At 39.8% G+C, this 23,761-nt stretch overlaps 1 long non-coding RNA gene across 8 annotated transcripts in view; it reads left to right on the forward strand.

Moving 5' to 3' along the window:
• Positions 1–23,761, forward strand: part of LOC115494452 (uncharacterized) — a 443,660-nt gene that overhangs the window by 65,702 nt on the left and 354,197 nt on the right. The window lies entirely within an intron of this gene.

Here is a 23,761-nt window from a genome sequence, read left to right on the forward strand (position 1 = left end):
GACATAGCTTAAGATATTAATAAGCTCTTATCTCAAGTCTAGAGGCATCATATTTTTAAATTAATTTTATAATGTCTGATGGAGCAGGAGGGCGAGGTAAGCAGGTCAGAGAGTTGAACTGGCTTGTTTAGGGGAATCCTGTATCAGATAAAGACAATGAGAATGCTGCTGTTGCTTTGTGAAATAAAGCCAGTTCTCAGTAGTAGGAAAAAAAAAATCTCTTGTTCAATGTCCTTGAAAAAGTCAGAATTAAATTGGAGTGTCAAGCTTGAAGTGGGCTGCTGGTGTTCTGTCCATCCAAGTTCTAACATCTTTATGGTTTGTGTTTGAATTGTCATTTAAAATGCTGACTTTTCCAAAATACTGCACCAGTTGCCTGATCTATAATGATATAGTCTTCAAAATATTTTTCCCACTCTTTTTCAAAAGGAACTACCCCAAAACTCCCAAACCAATGAAGATTTTAATAAATTTAAGATTTTCAGCAACTTTCAGCAAGTGTTTGAAGTGCCTTGCATTCTTGCATGGACCTTCTGTTGAACTCTAAATTCCCAATAATACTGAGGAGAGGTGATAAATTCATTTATTCTGATAACTCCAAATCCTTGAATTCGTCACTCTCTTAATCCATGGAGGCTGGAGTTTAATGAAGCCTCTTGGGCAGAAGTGCAGCTGAGCTGTCCCTTCTGCCCTTCACATGGGCATGTGGAAGGTTTCCTCTCTGCTTCCTCAGTACCTGAGTTACCATTCTCCCCAGAACGGGTGAAAAAGCCTGTGCCCAGCTTGGCACTGGTTTCCAGTCATTTCTTGGGGCTCCATGCCACAGTCCAGCCACAGAAGTAGCTGTACTGTAAATTTTACACTTCTGTTGCAGCGATCTAAAGCAGGTTCTTGAATACCTTCTTCTTCTCAGCACTTAGAGAGTTTCCCCTATTCTCACCAGTAATCTGTGACAAGCTCTAGGAGCCTACATGTGACAAAAAAAGGGGAGAGGGAACGGGCATGGAGACAAGGAGAGCCATGAAAGGGAGGGAGCAGGATGCTCAGCCAGCAGCCCACTAATTTAGCTCTTTTCTCCCTGTGTCCTCTGTAATAATTGGTAGCCTCAAAATGTTCTGGACTTGGTGGAAAGGCTGGAATCTTGCAACTGGCCATGCCTTAGGCACTGAAGATTGCACCGGCTGATCAGCCAAGTCCTGGTGCTGTCCAAGAGCAGCTCGTGGACATCCAAATCCATGGCAATTATTCTTTGCTCAAATAATAGACTCATAGGATCATTTGGTTTGGAAAGGACCTTGGAGACCGAGTCCAACCATTAGCAGTGCCAAGTGCAGTGCTTCCAGGCCCCTCAAATGGGAATTCATTTCACCAGCTCCTTTGTGCTTAGCAGGGATCTGGGTGTGTTTCTTCTCTGTAGGGAATGCTGGTATGACCACAGACTCGCTCCAGGCAACCTCAGTGTTTTGAGGTTTTGGTTTGATTGGGTTTTTTGGGGCATGTGGTGATTTGGTGTCCTGGATATGCTGCCCAGGGCAGTGGTGGAGTCCCCATCCCTGAGGAGTTTAAAAGCTCAGAGAGGTAGAGCTCAGGGATGTGGGTTAGTGGTGGCCTTGGCAGTGCAGGGTTAAGAGTTGGGTTTGATTTTAAGGGTCTTTTCCAGCCCTCTATGATTCTATTATTCATTAAAGCCTATTTCCTGATGAGATGTTGGAGATGCAGAATATGGTTTGAGACAGTGGTCTGTGCAGAAAAGTGTCTCCTGAGGGAACACTGAATGTACAGAAAAGGATCCATGCTTTGCCTGAGGCCACTTGGAACCTTGTCAGGGCATTTTTTTAGTGTGGAAACATGAGGCAACAACCACAAGAGCAATATTCTTTTTCTTGTTAGTGGAGGAAAGCAACTTTGGGGGGGCTTTTTTTTCTGAATGTCACTCTTTTATGAAGCATCACTTCTTGCAGCTACAGAACAAAGATAACTCTTCAGACTTTTGTTCATAATTTCACAATTTCTTGAAAATTTCAGCATTTGCAGCTGCTCTGATCGCCCTTGTCAGTGGGAGTGCTGTGCATATGCATACGTTTAAGGCTTTTTACTCCTGGTACCAGCTATTCTTTAGGATTCAGACTGACACAAAGAGAGCACATGGCAAAGGTGCTCATCCTTCAGCACTTTCCACAGGACACAATATGAGCTGTTCAGAATTCCCAGTGGGATTGAAAATAAAACTGAACCCTAGTTCTTGATATCAGAATAGGAACAAGTTTTGTACCCATCTTCCATCTCAGTTATGCATTTTGTAATTTTATTCTTGGCATCTTGTTTTAATTTCTTTCACTTTTTTCATACCTTGGTATTTTCTACAGGTTCCACTGACCTTTAAACATATAAGTCTCATTTTTCTGTAATCTTGTGGGTTTTGTTTTTAATACATGATAGTTTTCTTCCAAATACTAATTCTTTTTTATAAACTCTATTTTTTCTTGAAGTAATAATGTTGCATATCAGTGGATTAATTTTTCTTTCTAACAGTTTAGTTAAAAAGAGTAGGAATTCAAACAACTGGCTTGGCACTCTTGTCATATTTTCCTAACATTCTCCATGATTATAAAATGCTAAATTTTGTCTGCTGAACTTTAGAAACCACTTCAAACATGGAAAGATTTTTATTCCCATTTATTAATTTTTTTAAATCAATGACTCTATATAATGTGAATGTGGCATTAGCCTGAATAATGACTTATTCTCCAGTTCCATCTGCATATCTGATTTAATTATACTCCAAAGGAGGAAATGCAAAGGAGATATTATCTTAACAAGTTAAGTTTTCTCTTGCACAAGAAACATCTTCCCCTCACTGCCCTTTAGGTAGCTGATTTATGTCCCCTGATGCACAGCAGGGAATGGCATTTGCCTTCCTGTGGCAAAAGGATTCCTATGAATGGAAAACTTGTCCATGTGTGAATTAGCTTGGAGTTGTATTGTGTTTCTTATACTAATATAATATTGTTCTAGTGCTTGCCCCTGATTAAAGACATACATAAATAAATAATTTATAATTTAATTAATAAGGTATAATATGCAAAGCACAGTAATTTCAAACAGCTTGTAATGTCTCTAATGTACTTTCAATTTTTTATTTTACATAAGGGCTATATTCATTATGTGGTTATGATAAACATACTAATGAATTTTATTACAGGAACAAATTTAAACATGTAAATGAGATCAAATAGTATTAAAATGCAAACGATGGGGAAACTTATTACAAACTAACCTTGCCAACATACATGGAGGGATGTTACAAAAGGACTCAGGAAGTTGTACACTTGATACAAAGTCAGAGCAGTCCTTTCACAAAGTCACTGAAAACAAGAATGTGTGAACTCTCCAGTTTTAGTGTTGCATAAACTCTATTGAACAAAAAAAGTTAACTTGAATCCTGGGCTTGCATGTAACTTTGGGTGACAATTAAAATCCCTTTTCTTGTTCCAGTGAACAGTAATCTGTGCATAATTACATTCAAATGAGATATTAGCATTTTTTGTGCTTACTCTTTGTTAATTGCAGAGTTCACTCACCATGGTGATGCTTTTGATAGAATCGAGCTACCTTATTGACCTGATGCTGCAAGGCATGTTTGGAAATTCTGCTGTATTCTTTTTTTTTTTTCCCTTTTTTTTTTTTTTTTGGCATTTTGAGGAGTCCTGCTGCTTTTATTACATTCCTGACACTTTTGTTAATAAATCATTGCAAAGTTAATGAAAATTGCATTCAGGCATATCCAAAATAATTGTGTCCTTTGTCATGCTAATAAATGGAAAGATGTTGATCCAATGGGTGAGTGCATGCCCATTATGGGGAAGTTTGTGATACGTGTGCCTGTTGCGCTTGGACTTTCTGCCTTGGCAAATCACTTCATGTCAAAACAGGGATGGGGAAAACAAAAGTCAATATGTTTTATTTCAAAACTTACACAACCTGCCTCTTAATTAGGCTGGAAAGGAGGGAAGGATTGAAATGTGTATATGAAGATGTACAGTTACAGTATTATCTGCAGGAATCGGCAACTGCCTTACACCAGAATATCCTCTGGGATGAAAACAATTAAATATCTCTTTCTTCTTGCCTTCTGAAATTTCATGCATATTAAACCCTGATGATAAAAGATAGAAAAAAGCCCCTACCCTTAAGCTTCACTTTAATACTGAGCTGTGGTGGAGAGAAATAAGCCAAAGCTGTGTGGGGCTTTTGAGAAGGGAGAGAGGTAATGATTTTTGGTTTAGCCTCCTTTCCAGATAGAAAGCTGGAAAAGTAAAATTCAGGTGAGATTAAATTCTGCCTTTTCTTTCACTGTGTTTATTAGTAGTGACTTCAGTGGCTTGAAACCACACTGATGAAAATGGGATTAGATTTTTGGTACAGGAAATATTTTACATGTTGCAGTATAACTAAAAAATTAAGAGATTTAATGTTAAGGAAATATTTTCCTGGAACAATGGTATTTAATCCTGCAATGTTAGAGTTAAAAAATGTTAAAAGTATAAAAATACAGGTAGTCAAGAGTACTTGATTTATGCACTGGCCCATCCTGCAGGTTTGAGGTGGGAATTAATTCTGCTACTCAATCAAAGAAAGTAGTTTTCAGAACTGTCACCTTAGGTGTAAGAAGTAGGGTGCTGGTTGAATTAAGGTATATTTAAAAGATGTGGATTTGTTGTATTGTCTGAATGTGTTTTTTTTCCTCTCCTAATTTTAAGAATGGTATATTACCCTGAGACGGGCAAATTTTTTTAAAACGTCGTTTAAAGCTCACTGAATCATAATAAGGACATTTAGGTTCTTAAAACAGTATCTGCAAAAAAATGCAGGGTTTCAAATCTTCAACTTCTCTTTCATTTGCTCTTAAAGCACAGCTAAGTTTTTGCACATGAGGACCCCCCTGGCTTCAGTGAGGTTTGCACAGGTAATGAGGGTAGGACGCAGCTGGGAAAAGAGGGTGTTTTTGGGAGACTTAAAAGATGCCTTTCAAACGAGCTTTGGAAAACAGTCTGGAGTGAAGGGAAAGAGGTGTGAGCAGCAGTATTGACAGCATCCTTGGAGAATCAGTTAAAATCTATGACTTGTAAAAGTTGAAAAGAGACTCCCTGAGAGTCATAATTGCCCACTGTGTGATTTCTCTGTAGCATTTGAGAAGTGTTTGGCCACTGATGACATGTGGAGGTGGAATAAGGGAATCAGTACAAGGCTGATCCAGGTTCGGAAGTGTGCTACACAGATCTGTGTTTGTAGCAATGTTTTCCTCCATTTGCAGCACATTTATAAATCTTGAAAACATGAAATTTTAGGCAATCAAAACAGGAAGGTGAAGCAGCACAGTTTCAAGGCAGCATGAAGGAAAGTCTCATTGCTCCTTTTTATTTTGGAACATTTTCTCTGCATGACAGAAATGGATGTGCTCTCTCCCTTCTAAATAGCCTCTGCAATGATGTATATTTTCTAGAAATAGATAGTGAGTACCATTTGCTGTCAGGTTATTGACCAGGTCAGATCATCTGCCAAATTTAGATTGAGGGATTTAGTGAAGGGCAATTTATGGAGTTCAGCTTTCGCATTTGGACTCCTTGCAACTCACGGGAGCGAAGACAGGCTCGTTCAAAGGGTAGAAATCCATTCCTCTGCTCCAGTATTTGCATCCAGGCTCATTCTCTGTTGTTCTCCCAGACACTGAGGAGCTCCTGCTGTATTGCTGCTGAGCTCTGGCCCTGTTCTGTGCCCGTTGGCAGGGGATGTTGAATTAGTATTGCAAGATGTGCCACTTTGACCTCCTCACGGCAATTTTGTGTGATCCTGACCTAACTACAGGCTCCTGGTGATAGCACAAGGTAAAACATTATGCCAGCGCTGCCTGTATTAGTGGGATTCCTCGGAAGAGTTTCACCATGGTGATACTTGCAGAAAACCAGCAAATCCCTGCCATTTATGCTTTTAAAGGAATGCTGACACTTCAGCAGATAGGGCTGTAATGTGTATCCTGAGAATGTTCACTGACTCTGAATGAAGTGACAGTAAAATCCTCACTGAAGTATGAAAAGGTTACTGCAATCCTCTTATAGCTGGAGTCTGATGAGTTTTCCTGAGTTCCTGCTTGTTTCTTCTGGTGCTCTTTCAGATTTAGGCAATTCTCACGATAAACTTACTAGTGGTTGTTTTACTCCATGATCTTAAAGGTCTTTTCCAGCCTAAAAGCTTGTAGGGTGACTGAATTGTTAGCTGTGCCATTTGTACTTCACGGCAGAGGTTCCTGGGAAGCATTTTTTCTGTTGCTCATTTCTTTTGGTTGTTTGTTCCTAGGAGTTGCATCCCTGTTCACCAAGGCATTTTCCATGGATATGGTGGCCTGCAAGAGCTGGGGGGGCTGGTCCATCAGCATATTTAATTACCTGGATGTAGAATGAATGTGTTTGAATGGGTCACGTAGTTCTACATCCACTGCCATATTTCACAATCCCATTTTAAAAGTAATTTTATACAAGAAAATGTGGCTTTGTAAAACTTGGCTAAATCAGAGTCAAGCTGCCTCCAGTGAATTTCAAAGGGTTTTTTTTCCATGAGTGTGAAACGTAAACTTTAAGGAATTTAGAGATTTTAGAGGAGCTAAGATTCTAGTTAGAAATAAGCCTTACTAGAGTTAATTAAAATAATAATAATAAATGAGTAGGCCTTGATGAAGTTAGGAGTTAGTAGTTAACTAATAATTGATTGCTTGTTAGCACAATGTTTAGTTAGCTGGGTTTATAATGAAGAATATATAAACTGACAAATAGCTTTTAGGAACATAAGACAATTGTGGACCTCCTCTGTTCTGAAACCAATTGAAGACAAGGAATGGGAATTCTACCACAAGTTCATTTGTCATATTTGCATTGAAAAGGTAGAAAGGTCAGAATGAGGAAGACTTCATTTACTTCCTCATTTTGGGACCCCTCTCCATGAAAGGGACCACCGACCCATTTCAAGGAACAAACCACGCATGCTTAATAGCTTTTGGAGTGATTAGCATACAAAGTGAGGAATGGGATGTACCAAAATGATGAGTATGTATTTGTATTTTGGGTATTCAATACTTGGATGGATAAAAGGACTCTGTAATCACCTGGAAGGCGTGGTTTGTATTTGGGAGCTATCCCACACAGAATAAACACACACTTTCTAACTTTAAACTGTTGGAGAGTTTTTGTCCGTCACAGTTGGATATCGGTACTAGATCAATATCCATATTTTTTTTATAAATCAAGTGTGTTGCACATATCATCACACATGTATAAAATTTATATCACATACTTATAAATTTTACAGTTGGTTTTACAAAGCTCTTACATTATAGTTCCCAGTTTTCTCGTGCAGATCTTGCTACAACTTTTATCCCACAGGCTGAATTTCTGTGTTAAAATGTAACAAGCAGTGCAGGAACCTTTTTTTTGGGGAGAGAATTAAGAATTGATGACCATGAAGAAAATTTTGCTCAATACTTTTTAAATAGTGCAACATGAAAAAACAGTTGAATTTGATATTTGAAGCATAGTAGGGCTGTTATTCCTGTTGAATGCTATTGCTGAGTATTCTGGTTCTCAGTTTGTGGAGGAAAAAAATTTAAATTTCAGGCAATAAAATTAGTATTTCTGTTTTTTGAGGAAAATTTACAAGAGGTTTACCTTCAGTCAGGCTAACGTGGAGAGTCAAAAAACTCTTCTTGTGTTTCTTTGTAGAAAATCTGGTGTTAAAGATGGAAAAAGGAACAAGACGAACCCAGGAAAAATTCCTCCTCCGAACAGCTGCTCATAAACCTTTTGGGGCTAATAGTGACTTCCTGTGACCTGGCAGTGAAATCCCAGGTTTTTTCTCATGCAAATTCCAACACGTGCAAGGATCAGTTTGCTTTGGATTTAACAGCCCCTGTGTTGACCAGGTGAGCTCTGGCTGGGCTCCGAGAGCAGAGGGAGCCCCTGTGCAGAGCTGGGAAAGGGATAGGCAGGAAGAGCCCCCTTTCCCAGGCTTTTGGGGGCACCCTGTGGGAAAGGCTCTGTCCTTGCCACTTCAGGTCGCCGAGTTTTGTGGATAAGCACAAAACTTGTCAGATGGCATCAGCACATCCTGCTGGGAACTCCCACAGCAGGGGTGGCCTGGGTCAGGAGAGAGGAGACCTGCAGAACAAGGAGCTTTGGAGCAAGAGATGGCAGAGCTGTTTTCCTTTCTCAGGGAACAGAAGCAAAAAAGAAGCCAGCATATGCTGGGAGTCTGAGCCCCTAGAATGTTTGCATGGTTTGGGAAAACATCACCAATAAAACCTAAGTGGTTGCCACCTTGTATGGGTGAGTCATGTGCTCACAGTTCTGACTGTGAACAAAGTCAAAAATACAAATTTTTTGGCAGTCGTAGAAAGCAGAAGACAATTCATCATAATTTATGAGAACAGCAGCATACAGTGCAGGTTTCCTTTGTTATTCTTGCCTTAATTTGTCTTATACATAATTCCCATAAATGGTTTTTAAGAGGTTTCCCCACCATTTATTGTAAGTACAGGGTTTCCCTTTGTCCCTCATTTAAGAATGTCTTAAAATTCCCCACAAATCTTTCTACTAAAAAAAAAAAGAGAAAAAGCTATGTAGCTCTTGGAGGAAATCCAAGACTGTCATAAAAATAATCAAAATATGAGTGATTTTAAAATTAAGCTGAGAACATCGATACCTAAGCCCAGCAGATCCTGGGCACTCTATATTTAGAAGAGTGAAATAGCTGAGCTTCAATAGCCCCTCACAGATGAATATTTCTTTTCCTTGTGCTGGTGCACACTCTGTGCAGTCAGTGTCTATTTAAAACCTTGTGCTAGAACACCTCCATAACTCAAATTCCTGTTGAGTTTAGTGGATGTTTTGTGAATGGATATACTCTAAAGAATTAAAGTTTCAGACTTTTTAGAGGAGTGGTTTTGATTTGTATGAGAAATTATCAAATTCAAGAGAAAAGGAAATAGATCTTGTCAGATAAATCATGTTCTTATCCTACATAAAATTAGCTAGAATTTATTTTTTGGAGTCATATGAATATGGGAGGGAAGATGTGTTGTAGTATTCATGAGCAGATAATAACAGGAGAGGGGCAATTGTTCTAAAGTCACAGGGCAGGGTCAGAGAGAATACTGGGAAGAAATTTTTCCATGTGAGAGTGGTGAGGCCCTGGCACAGGTTGCCCAGAGAAGCTGTGGCTGCCCCATCCCTGGAAGTGTTCAAGGCCAGGTTGGACAGGGCTTGGAGCAACCTGGGATAGTGGAAGATATCCCTGCCATGGCAGAGGGTTGGATTAGATCTTTAAGGTCCCTTCCAAGCTAAACCATTCCATTTTCTTCAGTCCCTTCCCCACACTCTCAGCCTGCTCTGAGCATGGGCAGGACGTTTGGAGTTTGTCCTTTTAGCCCAGGAGCACAGAGCCACTGCGGCCTGAGCACAGCCCTGCTGAGTACCCAGTGGTAGCTGAGCTTGCTCTGTGGATCTCAGCGCACAGCAAAGGTGATGGATTGCTGGTCCTGCTTGCTCCCAGCTGGGAAGCAGAGCGACAGTGGATTGATGCCTCAGGGCAATGCCAATTTTTTGTTTTATAATTAGCCATGGCACCAGTTTTCCCCACCGGAGGGCATGGTACAGGCCTCCTGATCAGCTGCAAACTAGCAGCGCCACTAAACTGTAATTTCTGTGTAATTTCATGCTGTTACATGATAACTTTAAACCTGCTTGCTGCTGAAAGTTCTCGAATTGCGCAGTTGTTTCAGTGAGTCTCTAAAATGTTACAGGTGTGCTGACATTTTATGGGTCACCACAACAACCTTGATGCTCTTCTACACATCCTGGTACAGGCAAATTCCAGCAGCAGAGTGTTATTTTATTCTGATTGTCAGGAATTTTATGCCATGTGCTATAAAGCTTCAACAGTGTGCTTCGGAAGTTACATAGAAGAGAAAGATAACAAACAAACAGTGGTGTAAGTGTAAGAATCTTTCCTGGTTTCCTTTCTGTTTTGTCTCTCTGGGCAGTGTATTAATATCTTTAATTAAGACATGTAAGATCATAAACTGCATTCCAAGGGTTGGTTACACAAATTTTAACATTTCTTTACATTCTCTTGATACTACTGCAGCTCATGCAGTTATATTATGCACTCTGAAATCTATGTCATGTCATGTTTGCTCAACTTGTTTACTACTAATCAAAACTAGGAGTTTGTTGTTTTGGGTTTTATTTCTCCCCAGTTCTTTCTCTGCAGGGCCAGCCCAGATAAAAGAAAATGAAGCTGTCTGCTCTCAGCTTATGCATCATCACCAACACTAAACATGCCAGGTTCAGAACCTGTATTTTGTTATCTGACTATTGTTGATAGCAGAAAAAAGACAGCTTGATTTTCATTAGCAGGGCTGACCTTACAGGGCTGGGAGCAAGGGAAAGAAATGTATTTTGACTTGAAGTAAACTGAGGAAACATGACATGGAAGTCAGAGAAGGATTATATATGCATCCCTAAGGTGTCATTTTTAACCAACCGTCGTCTTTCACTTGAGGAAATTCTGAATAAACCACTGGAGAGATTACTGTAGCTGTCCAGCTGGCAAGGGCCAATACTTCTGACTCTGAATTATGCATTATCCTTTGCTGCTGCTGCTTTTTTTTTTCCTTTCTCCTTTTGATAACTGTTTCTCTTGCCCTTACTGGGGATAGATATGAAAATATATAGTCTTTGAAATATGAAAATTTAGACTTCTTAGCTTTTTTGCCCATGTAGCTCATTCTAAGAGGGCATTTTATATGCTTGTGTAGGCTTGCCTTTTTAAAATTGTTTAATTTTCTTCATGCAGCATAGATTGCAATAAGAAATCCTTCTTTATGCTCATTCCAAGGCCAAACATTAGCTGGCAGAAGTGTTTCCTTCAGTCCCAGTTACATTGAATTCCTCTTTCTCTTCTTCTGTCACTTATATTGTTTGTTATTCCTTTCCCCCCTACCTGTGTGTTAAAGGTTGGGGAGATATTCTGAAAACCTAGATTCAGACAGAGTTTCCATTCAGAGCTGTGGCTTGGGAAATATATCTCAAGTTAGGTTTCTTTCCCACCCTTCTGCTTTGTGAAGCCCACTGTGAGGCAAGCATGGAGCTGCTCCATCCTGTTGCTTTTGGACACTGCTGGAGTTCCTTTCCGAGGGTGTTTGGGGAAAGGATGAACAGTTTTATAAGAACAAAATTTGGCCCTGAATCTTAAGCACTGTAACCCTGTTTGGGAAGTTATACCAACTGTTCTATAAATCAGCCAGCAATGTGCTGTCAGTGCTGAATTTTACTTTTAAAGCACAAGTCCAAAATAGAGGCAGAATTCAAAGAATTGCAGAGAGCAAAACTTTTGCCAGAAGCTTCTGATGCAATTAAGGAGAGTGGTCTGTGTGTTGTGCCACAAAAAAGTGCAGCAGTTGTCACTCCTGTGCTCCACCTGTGCCCCTTTGATTTTTCTGTCCATCTCATTTGTTCTGAGCAGAGAAATGAAGTTTCCTCTGCTTACAGCTCATGGAGCTGAATCAGTTGGAATGTGCTCAAGGAGAAAAACCCACTTCAGGCATTTACTGCAACAAGGCAATAGGTAATGCAGAGATGTCTAAAGGGTACAGTCAGGTCCCAGGCTCTCCATCCCACCCCATTCTCATGGGAGCTCTGGCAGCAGGAGCTGACTCTCCTGTTATTCCACTGTTGTTGGCACTGGATTTTGGGAGCCAAACGGGCTGTGGGAATGCTGTCACTCCCTGCTGTAGGTGGCCTCAGTCCTTGGCAGTCTTCACACTCCCAGTTTGCATCCTTCCCAATCCAGGGGTTTATATCAGGTGAACCTGAACTTTCTGGAAGGCTGCTCAGCAGTTGCTATTAAAGTGACACCACCAGCTGTAATCTTCTTGGGTTTCACTGGAATTTTAGTGCCAAAAAGTTGACAAAGTCCAGATTGTAGCTTTAAAACTGCCAGGCAAACTAATCCTGTATAATTTTGTGTAAGCAGGGGGGTACTTGGTAGCTAAAGGATGATACTTGACATCTCTTTGCTTTATTCTGTTTTATTAAAGACAACTCTTTAAATTTTCTTGAAGGCAAACAGAGATCTTAGTTGTCATGTAGAAGCATTTACATTATAAAATACTGTTAGTTATTGAAGTGATAAGAACAATTTCAGTGCAACTATGGTTTACATAGAAGTAGAGAATGGTGATGAACTTCAACTTGCTCGTATTTTAAAAACATTGTACATAAACATTTTTGTACAAATTTTGAACCCTCAGAATTCTAGACTGTAAGTCTTCTTTTCCTAAACTATCCTAACACTACAGATTTACACCAATAAATATTAACAAAAACATTGAAGAAGCCAAAGTGGTCTTTTTAGTGTTTCTCTGAGTGGTATAGTATTGATGTTTGAGTGAGGGAGGAAAAGATCGAAGTATTTAATTCTATAAAAAATGATAAATGCTGAATTCTTTAAGTGTAAGAGAGTGTCAGCTTTTTCAGGGTGTTGGTGAGAATATTCTTTTTTATTTCTTTCTTCTTCCCAACAATGTAGCAACCTTGCTGAAATACACTTTCTCTACCCTTCACGTAATATGAAATATTTTACTTTTGTCTTTATCTTGTTTATTTTGCTAAACAGTAACTTTTTGCTGGTATTAACCAAATGAAAAGCATGGAACAAAATATCAGCTGTCTTTGGAAATCATATATGGTGATACAGATGTAAGGTACAATGGCACATGGAAAAAATACATGATGAGATAGGGAATTGATATTTCACATGCAGATCCAGACATATATCCACAGTTCCCTGTGGTCCTGGTGCCATTGCAATTTTCCATGTGTCTACATGGTGAGTGATCCCTGTCTGCTGGAGTCTGCATGGAAAATCAGCCACAGAAAATCAGCCAAGCCCCCAGGTGATGCAAGAAAACAGCAGTTTAAAAAGGAGGAGAGAATTAATCTCAAGAAAAAAAGGATATATGCTCTCTCCAAGAGATGATCCCAGCTCAATGGAGAAACAGAACTGTTTAAGCCCCAGACAAGGCACTTAATTAATTATTTTAGGACAGAGTACTTAAAGTCAGGTCCATTCTGCTGTCTGGGCTGCAGGGTGACACAAGTCCAAGGCTTCATCTGGAAGTGTTTCCTGGTGGATATCAGGGGTTGAAAATGCCTTTAAATGTTCATAACCTTGACAGGGAAATCTGTGAGTACACATATGGTTGATTAAGCTACCACCTGCGTTCTGGCATTAGAATATATATGAATTTTTGATTTTCATGCTACTAATTTTGAGTAGTTAATGTTGCTGTCCCACTGTGAAAAATTTTCTCAAATACAAAAATGCAGTTTTGTGGGGGTTTTATTTGGTTTGTTGTTATTTTGTTTTTGTTTGTTTTTTTTTTTTCCTTTTCTCTAGAGATCTTTAGTTATCCCCTAAATAAATGCTCTTTACATGCTATCAGCTTGTAGAAGTATCAGGGGGTACTTGTCCACCTTACCCTGTACAACCTTGACCATTACATCAGTTCAGAATTTAAAACCAGAAAAATCATATAGTCCTGTATTTGTCAGAATAAGATTGTTTTGAATCTAACTCATCAGCCTTGTTGGTTTTTTGCACTGTTTTCCACTAAACTCCAGCTCCAAAATGGCAAAGGGCCAATGTGAATCAGGATGTCGTATTTCTATTGTTGGTGCTACAGCTTGTGTGAAATATGGAAGTGCTGCTGCTTAGAATCTTTCTATGACCATTAATTATTTATTATGTTGCGATAACAAAGTTGCTTTTAAAAATCTTAAAAGAAATGTGTGTTTTTGGAGAGGTAAGAAATTAGTGGGGAAGATTTCTGCACAATATGGCTTTTTCACACTGCCTCATTTTCAGCATCTGACTTGAGTGTGCAAAGTCAGGGGCTGAGCTACTTAGAGAACTCAACAGATTGCCCAACTGGGACCCTACTTATTTTTGTAGATTATTTAGGAGACCCGCTCCTGCCAGGGTAGATGATGTGAATATATCTCTCTATGGTAAATCAACAGATTAAAGAAAAAAAACAAAAGGAAACCATCATATTAAAGGAAAACAAGGCCTTCTGAAATTTAACAAGGGCCACAGGTAATTAGTGTTAAATCTGCTTTCTGTGTCATTGAAATGTTATTGGAATCTGACCCAAGACTTAAGGTGTGGTTCTTATTTGACATAGGGACACTCCAAGCAGCTTTAGCTCTCTTGAAATCAGTCCTATTCAATGGCATAGGACTTGAAACAAACCAGTTGCAGAAGGTATATATCACACATAGGTGACAACATGGGTAATCCTTTTCCTTCTGAGAAGGCAAGTCCTGTTTTTAATTTTGTTTTCTCTGTAATGGTGCCACTTACAGCATATGATGAATGTACATCCGAATTAGTGCTGATAAATAATGCAAGTCTCTTGAGTTAATTTTTCTTGCTGAGCATATCTTTGGCATGAGCAAATCCTAATCAAAGGTGAGCATAACACAGAGAAATCCTAGTTGTGGGTTCATTGCGTGATGGGATCTGAATAGAGATGCAGTGACAGCTCCTGTGCCCAAATGAACATTTGACTTTTAAAGACACGGTTCACTCAGGAGTATACTTCATCTCCAGTATGGTTTACGCACACCTGGTAAAGCTGCTGGGAGAAGGGCAGGGGCCCAAAGGAAAGGGGAGGCTGTGGAGGAGGCCAGGCCCTTTCCTGTAAACAGCCTTATCCCTGGAACTTGTAGGGAAACTCCACCTCCTTGTTGAATGTCCACATCCACACTGTGCTTTCCAGCCTGTGAGCTATAGCTTCTTGACAAGACATTCCTTATTTCCATGACATGCTGCAAAAATGTAGCAGCATGGAGACCCAAAGTAATAATTTGCTGAAAGAATTTCATCCATCCGGGAAGAGAGTTAAGCTACTGCCTCCTGGTTTTGTCTTTGTCCCTGTAATTAATCAGATACGTAAAGAGTCTTGGAAGAAATTCAAGGGAAAAGAAGGCAAGCTGCAGCTTTGCTGTATCTTCCTTGTGACTCCCATGAGGATTTTCCCTGTCTGCACTTTTCCCTGTCTTAAATGTTCTGTTGAATGTTCCCTCCTATTTGTCATAATTTTCTCAACATCTTCCAATGTAGGTACAGTTGTATGCACACATGTATGGATTCTTTCCCAAGAAGTGAAGACACTTTGCCTTTTGAGTTATGTTGCATCATTCCTTGACAGGAGTTTTTCTCTTCTGAAGCACTAATATATTGGATTTGTGGGGAACATTTTTGGTTTAGACAAGAATGCCTGATGGCTGATTTTTTTTTCCAAAATTAACCTAAATTTTGCTTCCTGTTTTAATATGCATAGAATTACCTGTAACTTCAGTGGGGGTGGTGCATGTCCAACACTTTGGAAATCAGGTCACTGTTTAAGGGTTTAAATATGAATAAGGTGCCTAAGGTGGGAGATTTTGGCATTTGTGAATTGCCTCAGGTCACAGAGCAAATCAGTGGCTGAGTCAGCATTAGTAGCCAGGACGTTTTGCAGACAGGCAAAGAGTTTCCTGTGCTGTAGCTAACCCATACATATGTCTGTATATACCTCAATGTACATAATTAATTCAGCCCATAGTGTCTTTGCAGTCTTCTGTACTCTTATGGCTGAAGGCAACATTACATTTCCATTAAAGTCTCAGCAGCCCTATGCTTGCTTCAAGGCAGGTCGCAAATCTACAGTTGGGAGTCAAATCCAAACCAACAGCTGCCATTGGGAAGGATTCAGCTTAGCAGGAAAATGGAGGCATTTTGCTTCAAAGATTGGCCCTGGAAAAAGAGGTCTCAGAGAAAACAAACCATAGTGTTGGCTTACAGTGGAGGGTTTGTTTAACTACTGGGGGTTATCCCAGTCACAAGTTCATCCTCATTTGATAATAACGAAACAGAAGTTTGATGTATTTTCTTGACTAAGACTGCCATCTGGGAAATAATATGTTTTGTGAGTGTTTATAGCAATCATGGTTTAAGCCAAAATTGACTTATCATGATTGCTGCATATAATATTGCAATGTCCTGATTGAGCCTGATATTTCTTCTTTGTGAGTGGAGAAAATGTATTTTGAGGGCTTTTTGATTTTTCAAAGTATTTTTGTGCAGTATAAATCATGCATTTCCCAAAGCAATGATTATAGCTGAATATTCTCTGTACTGGAGCTCAAAAGAAAAAAAAAGATTGTTTATATAATTTTTAAGTTTTACATGTATTTAGGCTTTTGCTTTTTAGCTTGACTAAAGATTGTTCCTTTTGAATTTTGGACTAGAATGAGTTTGAATTTCATGGGTTTGGATTTTTTTCTAAACATTGTCGTTCCAGTGAAGGAAAAAGTTCAGTACTTTTCTGTCTTGGGAAAGAGCAGTTCCACAAAATGTGACAGATCTGGATCATTCCAAGACTGCCCAGGAATGCCATCTTCATTTCTTAGATGTGATATAATCTGCAGGGAGAAAAGTTGGAGAAATTCTGTAACTTTCCCGGGTTTCTGCTTATTTCCTTTTCTTCAGCATAGTACAAATTGAAGATATCAGCTTGACTTGTCAAAAGGACGGGAGTCCTGTCTTTTCCTCGCTCAAGAAACTTTCTATTTACCAATAGTACCAACTTTCTCACACTGTCTCAATGGTTGGATTCAGTGCAGAAAACGGTGGTAAAAGATTGGCTCTTCCCGTTCATTCTCTCTTCCCAGACTGTTTTCCAGCTTCTGCCAACTATAGTGTTGTAAGATTTTGTACAGTTTTTATTTTTGCAATGTGGACATCTGTCCAGTGGGAACAGAAGTGAGAATTTCAGAGTTTAATGGAAACCTGATAACTCAGTTATGAAAATGCTAATTAAGGCATATTTAAATGAGGCCTTTACAAATGATAGTTTTTACGGCTAAAATCCCTTCCCACTTATCATCTGCTCAAATGACTGATTGAAAAAATTAACTGTTAAATTTGAAAACAAAGTGACTGTAGGACTCAGGGATTGTACACTGGCACTGTGATTTCTTTACATTTGCATGTGGTGGAATTTTTGCTTTCGAAAAAAGGATATTAAGTGAAATTATGTGTTTTGAGGTTCTCTCCTATTTCTGAGTTTGCTAGTGCATATTTTCTTGCACTTAGAACTTCCAATACTCAAACTTTCACAAATTTCTTAATCTGGAGCATTTATGGTACTGGGAATTGTATCTTTGCATGGTGTGGATCTGTGGATCCAGAAGTGTGGGAGAAAGCCATTGCAGGGGGAAAAACGTTCTGTCTTAAGCAGAAGCTGTCGGATCTTTGTAGATGAATAAACACAAGAACTTTTCTACATCTTTTGCATGGCGTGGCCAACACTCCCTGGTGCAGTGTGAGTTTGCTGAATTAGGCACCGTTTCACACCCCCCTTTCTGCCTGTCAGAGGGGTGCCAGAGAGACTGGTGCTGCAAAGGCTCTCTGGAGCTCGGCGTCCTCAAAGTGCTTCTCAAAGGAAGATTGGAAGTGCACTCCCCAGTCTGGGGCAGGTACCGAGTGCTCTTGCAGGGAGGACACCATGAGAATTCTGAGCTGTATTTTAGTTGGAACGAGTGCCCTGTAGGTTGCCAGTTTTACCAGGATAAAGCTCTGTCTCTTGTCAGGGTCTCCTCTTTGACCAAGTGTTTATGGGGAAAATGTGCTTTTTATCAATCATATTTTTAAACCTCTTAAATGCACACTTTCCTACCTTTCAGTAATTCACTAAAGCAAGCAGGACATGATCGTGCACAGAATATGGGGTGCAAGGTTTAGAGCAGTTCTCTTTATTTATCTTTTATATAAAAACTATCTGTACTGGATATTCCCTCTAAAACAGAGATGAATCCCAGGATACAGAAATCATTTTGTTTCTTATCAAACTTGTTCCATTTGCAGGATTTTTCTTTTCTTGAAAACTCTTGCTGCGCACAAGGAGCTTCAATGTGTTGCAGCATTATCTGCATGTGATAGCATTTTGATACAGATCTGATGGCATTCTGATAAAGAATAATTTTATTGGGTTTTAGTGCTTTATTTAATGTGGTAGATTCATGTAGAAGACAAAGGTGTAACAAGAGCCAAAGGACTGGAAGCTGAAACTACCTAAACTCATGCTGGAAATAACTAGGAAGTTTTAAAGAGAATTCCTAAAAACAATTTGCAATGAATTAGTTATTTTAATTCACTGCAGTTAAGAAGATAAGAGACTTTCAAATGACTCCTCAGCCTCAAATAAAGGTTAAAGGTGCAAAAAAGTGAGATTTTGTGTCTCATGATACACAAATGTCTGAACAGAAGCTGACACTGTTCTTAAAACTTTCTGAATGCTCAGCATTGTGCAGTTTATGTATACACACAGCTTTTGGTAGAGACAGATGCACCCAGAACCAAACACAGGTTTTTTGGTTTTTAAAGACCATTTTCAGAGCTTTTCAGAGAGTTTCCTTTGCTCTAGAAGCAGAAGTGTGCATTGTATGAATGCACAGGGTAGATGCGCCTACTGTTTGTCTGACACTTCAGTGCAACAGCACTGCTAAACCTTTAGTGTTGGTGGTAATTAATGGGATTAGACGTTGAAGTCATTGTTCTCACTGGCTTGGAAAACCAACACTTTATATTTTAATCTCTTTTTAACGTCAGAAGTGGGATTTCTGTGCTGCCCTAACCCAAAATGTCTGACTAGATTAAATAAGTAAAGGCATTAGCAAACAGCAATTAGTCTGTGTATTACTGTGAGTAACTGCATGTGTGTGTGTTCACCCAGCAACAGCGAGGAAAAGGAAGTGTGCACAAATCCTTAGGCTGTTATATAGTACTCTTCATGTTTTCAGACTAAAGCTGTGTGAAGTATTCTTTTTGGTAATGTCTTTACAGCAGTGAATTTGTTCTATTTTGACTCAAAGGGCATCAATTTTTTCAGTTCATTTCAGTATTTCTATACCTGGAGTGAGAGCAAAACTTGGCATAAAACTGTAAGAAATCCCTATCACTGTTCTGTCTTGCACCAGGACCAAAAGACTAATGCTCAAAAAGTTGAAAGAGTAACCACAGAGATCTGGAGAGAAGTGCTCAGAGGGGTGAAAATTGTGTTGGTGATCAAGAGGATTTTGATTAAAAAGCACTTTATGTATCATCTTCCATGCACTGATAAATGTTCAGCTCTAAAAGCTCTCTGGGAATGAATTCCCTCTAATAATGTTTGTTTATTTTTACCTTCTTTTAAGAGCAAACCTCAATTATGCATCTGACAAAGGAAAGGAGAGCATTTTGTCCACTTGTTGGGGGCTTTAGGATTTGATGAAGGGTTTAAAGGAAACTTGAAGGCTAAGTTGCTCTTGACATTTTGGTTTTCTCGAATTTAATACATTCATATTTTTGCAAAGGATTGATGGTGGGGTGGGAGACACTTTTTCCATGTTCCAGTATCTGACAGGGTACTTCTTTCAGTTCACTGTGACATTCCTGTTAAATTTAGGATCATTTAGGCTCAATTTTTGCAGCTTTATCCTGAGCTCACCTTATTCTCCAAACTCACTCACACTTGAAAAGGGAGAAGACCAACTGTGTGATTTTCCGGCAGATTTCTGTTCACTGGCCTCAAAACTGGTCTCTGACTGGATTCTAGATAAGGCTAAATCTGTTTTATTTGTGTTTGAAACACCTGTGTGCATTATGGGATGCTTACCTGGAGACAAAAGCTCTTTGCTGGTTGTACTGCTGCCCTTGAATGCTCAAATGGCCACGCTTCAGACAACATTGATAAGAAGTGTGGTGGCATCTCATGTTTTCACTTGTCTGCTAGGTCCAAAGTAGAACTGGTCTATCCAAAGCAGACATCTATGAGCTTTCTGATATAAAAACATGTTGTTCAAGAAAAGACTCGGTTTAAGGAAGATTAAGTTGTCTAGAAATCATAAGAGATGAGAATGAGTCAAACTTTTGCTTGCTTGGTGTTTTTTTATCGTGTTGGTGTTTTACTGGTTTTAAGTTTTTCAGGGTTTTTTGGTTTGTTTTTTTTGGTTCTTCTTTTTCTTTTTTTTTTTTTTTTTCGTAGAGAGAATCTGTCATTGTTTTTTTTTTTTTTCCTTGTTTGATGTGGGTTTTTGTTCTTAATGATAGAGCCAGGTGCCAACAGCAAACGATTTGCAAAGCTTGTTACGGAGCTCGATGAGCATCACAGCTGTTGCTGCAGTTCTGGATCCCTCCAGTTTATGCTAAACTTGCTGCTTTGAAATCCACACAGCCTGCAGATCATATCCCTGTATCCCTGATGAAGCTATCCCCACAAATTAAGGAATGGCTTCTTCCTTTCATCTCCTGCTGGTGGATGTTGCTGGCCTTACACTTGAATTATTTCATAGGAATTTTCTATAGTAGAGGATGGTCTGTACTCGAACACAAGCAGCACTGGGAGTTTGATTTAGGTAATACAACATTTTCCATCAATATTTGGCTCAACGGCCTGTCGGGTCTCTGGTACATGCTTGGTGCAGTCCAGTCTGATTAATCCAGTATAAATCAGTCTATAAATTCGCTTGTGGTGTAGATTAAATGCCTCAATCAGTCAACTTTGACTGGTCTTGCATGGTCATGCTCTATGTGAGTTTTTGTTCCTTTAAAATGCTCTGTGGTGTTTTATGGTCACCATGCTCAAACTCCAATGGGAAAAAAAGCTGCTGGTAGCTACTTAGTAACTTCTTGTGTCTCTAAATAAATGTTATCTCCTTAGTAAAGTTTTTTTCTTTTCATGCTTTTACATAAAGGACTAGGAAAAATTGTGTCAACACTGTCTGTTTAAGGAGAAATGTTACACTAACCTTTTGGATTCTGAGAAATCTCATGTAAAGCAAGAACATCTTGACAGGGTATAACTTCACATTTATTCAAAATAAAATGATCATTTATTAAGAAAACAATGTCTGCTGGTGGTAACCCCATTCTGATTTTCTAAATTAGCCCTTCTCCACAACAGGCTCATTATCTTGGAAATGACTGCTGCTAGTATGGTATCAAAAGAAAATAGGCACAAGTAGCAGGAAGAATATTATTATTATAGCAGCTCCCAGTAGTGCTGCTACCACTAAGATTCTGTCAGAATTTTCATGGGAAGGCTTCTCTTTTCTGATAGTTTTTATTTTTACATGACTATAAAATCAGAGCTATATAGGAATAGTCCATTTAAGGTCTGTGGCCAGCAGTGTGTTTGCTTTGAGCAGCTTTTGAAAAGTAACTTAATACCACCAAGTAGCTGTTCTGTGATTCCTATGACTGTGTTAAGGCATGGAGTTTAAACTGCCCGCTTTTTCCTCTGTAGTGCACTAAATCCACTCATTTTATCATTTCCATCTGGGTTTGATCTCTGCCTGTCTCTCTCATCTTCCTCTCACAAGCAGGGATTCTGTTGGTGGCTCTATGGAAGGCAGTGACTTAGGCAGGAAAAGCGTGATTCTCTAATCCCAACTGGAGTTCACTGTTAACATCACTGGACATCAGGATTTTCCTCTGCTGGGTAAAGTTAGTGTTGATTCATTTGATTCTGAATGATTGAAGCTTTCAAGCTCACCAGCAGCTCACAAAATAAACAAAATAGATTGCAGAAAGTCTCACTGCTTATTTATTTGTGCAGTTCAGCTGGAATTCCAGAGTTCCTTACTATGCTACCTAAAATATTTACCCCATAGTACAAGAGGAGTGAAGTGTTTACTGTTTTCTAAGGGAGTGATGGAGACCTCTTGGAAGTTCAGGAATTCAATGCGGGGACATCAGGATAACATGCACCTGTTATCTTGTTCTATAGGCAGAAGTGTTGTTTGTGAATGGAAAATGTTTCCTGTGTACTGACTCATGTGAAATAATTTGGAGGCCTTCATGCAAAATCCACTTGTTGAAGATCAGTTTTGCCAGGAGAAAAAAGTCCTGGGAACTGATATTCTAAGCAATGTTTTTGTAAAAGGAACCAAGGATTGAGTGGATCTAAAAACTAATCTACCCTCACTGCAGCAAAAGTGACCCCTCCAAGGAAGAGGAGCACTGAAAAGAAAGGGAAGGGGTTGGGAAGAATATGGTGTCTGCTCTGTGACCAGACACCCTCACCAGTGTACCTGTTACTGTGGGATATTAAAGAATTTCTTTATGGGTCTCTTTATGAATTCTTTATGAATTTCTTATGGGTCTCTTCCTGACCTCTTGCTTTATTTTGCTGAAAACCTCTTCTTCCAACCGCTACTAAGTAAATGAAACATTTCTAGTGAAATATTTCCTGATTGATTTCTCAGAGGGCTAAGCAGGGAGCTACAGCACTGCCTGGCATGGGGAGAGGGGAGCAGTGATTGGGTGAAAGTCAGCAAACCATGGGCTCGTGCCTGAGCATGTGCTTGAGGAGAGCTCTGAGCTCATGGGAAGCAAAGTTTGTGGCCAGCGTGGCTGCATTGCCACGGGGAGGAGGAGTGGTGTCCCTGTGAGAGGGGTTTCTTCCCCGCTGGAGCTGGGACTGGGATGATGATGGTGACCCAGGCTTGTCTGTGTTACAGAAGACAAGCTGGGCAGACATTTTTGGAGGCACAGCGAAGCCCGTGCCCTTCCTAATGGACAATGGGGCTTTGGTCGCTGTATGAATTCCAAGCTGAGGCTCCTGCTGTCCAGGGCTTCAGCTGTCCAGACAGTGTTTGCTTTAGTTTTGTTATGCAAGGACATAAAATGATGCAAGTACCAGCAAAATTCAAGTTTGGAATTTGTCTAATTATGACCTCCTTAAGTTAATTTTTATGCATCAAAGCTATTTGACATTTGTCAAAACAAATTCAAGTCCCTGAGAGAGATTTTATGACAAACCCGCCATTGATCTGACAGCTTGCTCTCTAGGGAAGGCAGAGTGTGGCTGGCATTAAAGACTTAATGCTTCCAAAGTTCTCCTTTACTCCTGGTCCCAAGGCAGAGTGGCTGGGCCTGGGCAAAGCGGCTGCCACGGTGGCAGCTGGGAGTTTGACAGTGTTATGAAGAATCGCAACTGTTGAGCAGTGGATTGTTACACTGCTGATGACAGCATTGCAAATTAATTCTGAAATTAACTGAAGGGACATGGAGAGGTCCCACTGTTCCTTGGAAAGGGAGAGGGCAGCGTGGAAATGAGCGGCGCAGCAGAGGGAGAGCCACTCCCCGTGTCCTGCCTGGCAGCTGGATGCGAGCGCGGAAAACACGGATGCGCGGAAAGCGCGGATGCGCAGCAGCCACGTTCATCTCGGCAACACCTCGGGAGCCTTGGAGGAGATGATGAATCCAGGCTGCGGGTTGGGGGCGGGGATGTTTGGGGTTCTCTATTGCTCTGGTAAATGATTTATTGCACCTCCTGTATCTCTGAGATGAGAAATTAGTAGGCTGATATTTCACTTCTATTCTTAAAGCAACCTGTTATTTTGCAAAATGAAATAATTTCTCATATAGCAGCCTTCTCCTAGCCTTTGTCAGATGTTATTCAGCCCAGAGTACTTCCAAATACTCAATATTATTTCACCTACGTGTGCAGAATGCTGTCTACTTCCAACCTGAGGTATCAGTCACTGGTTTGTAGTAGCCATTAACATATGCTTTTCCCATGGTTTGTGTACTTATTCTAAGCATGTGCCTTTTACAATGCAGA

The sequence above is a fragment of the Taeniopygia guttata genome, chromosome 3, assembly GCF_048771995.1.
Source record: "Taeniopygia guttata chromosome 3, bTaeGut7.mat, whole genome shotgun sequence".
Classification (NCBI taxonomy): domain Eukaryota; kingdom Metazoa; phylum Chordata; class Aves; order Passeriformes; family Estrildidae; genus Taeniopygia; species Taeniopygia guttata.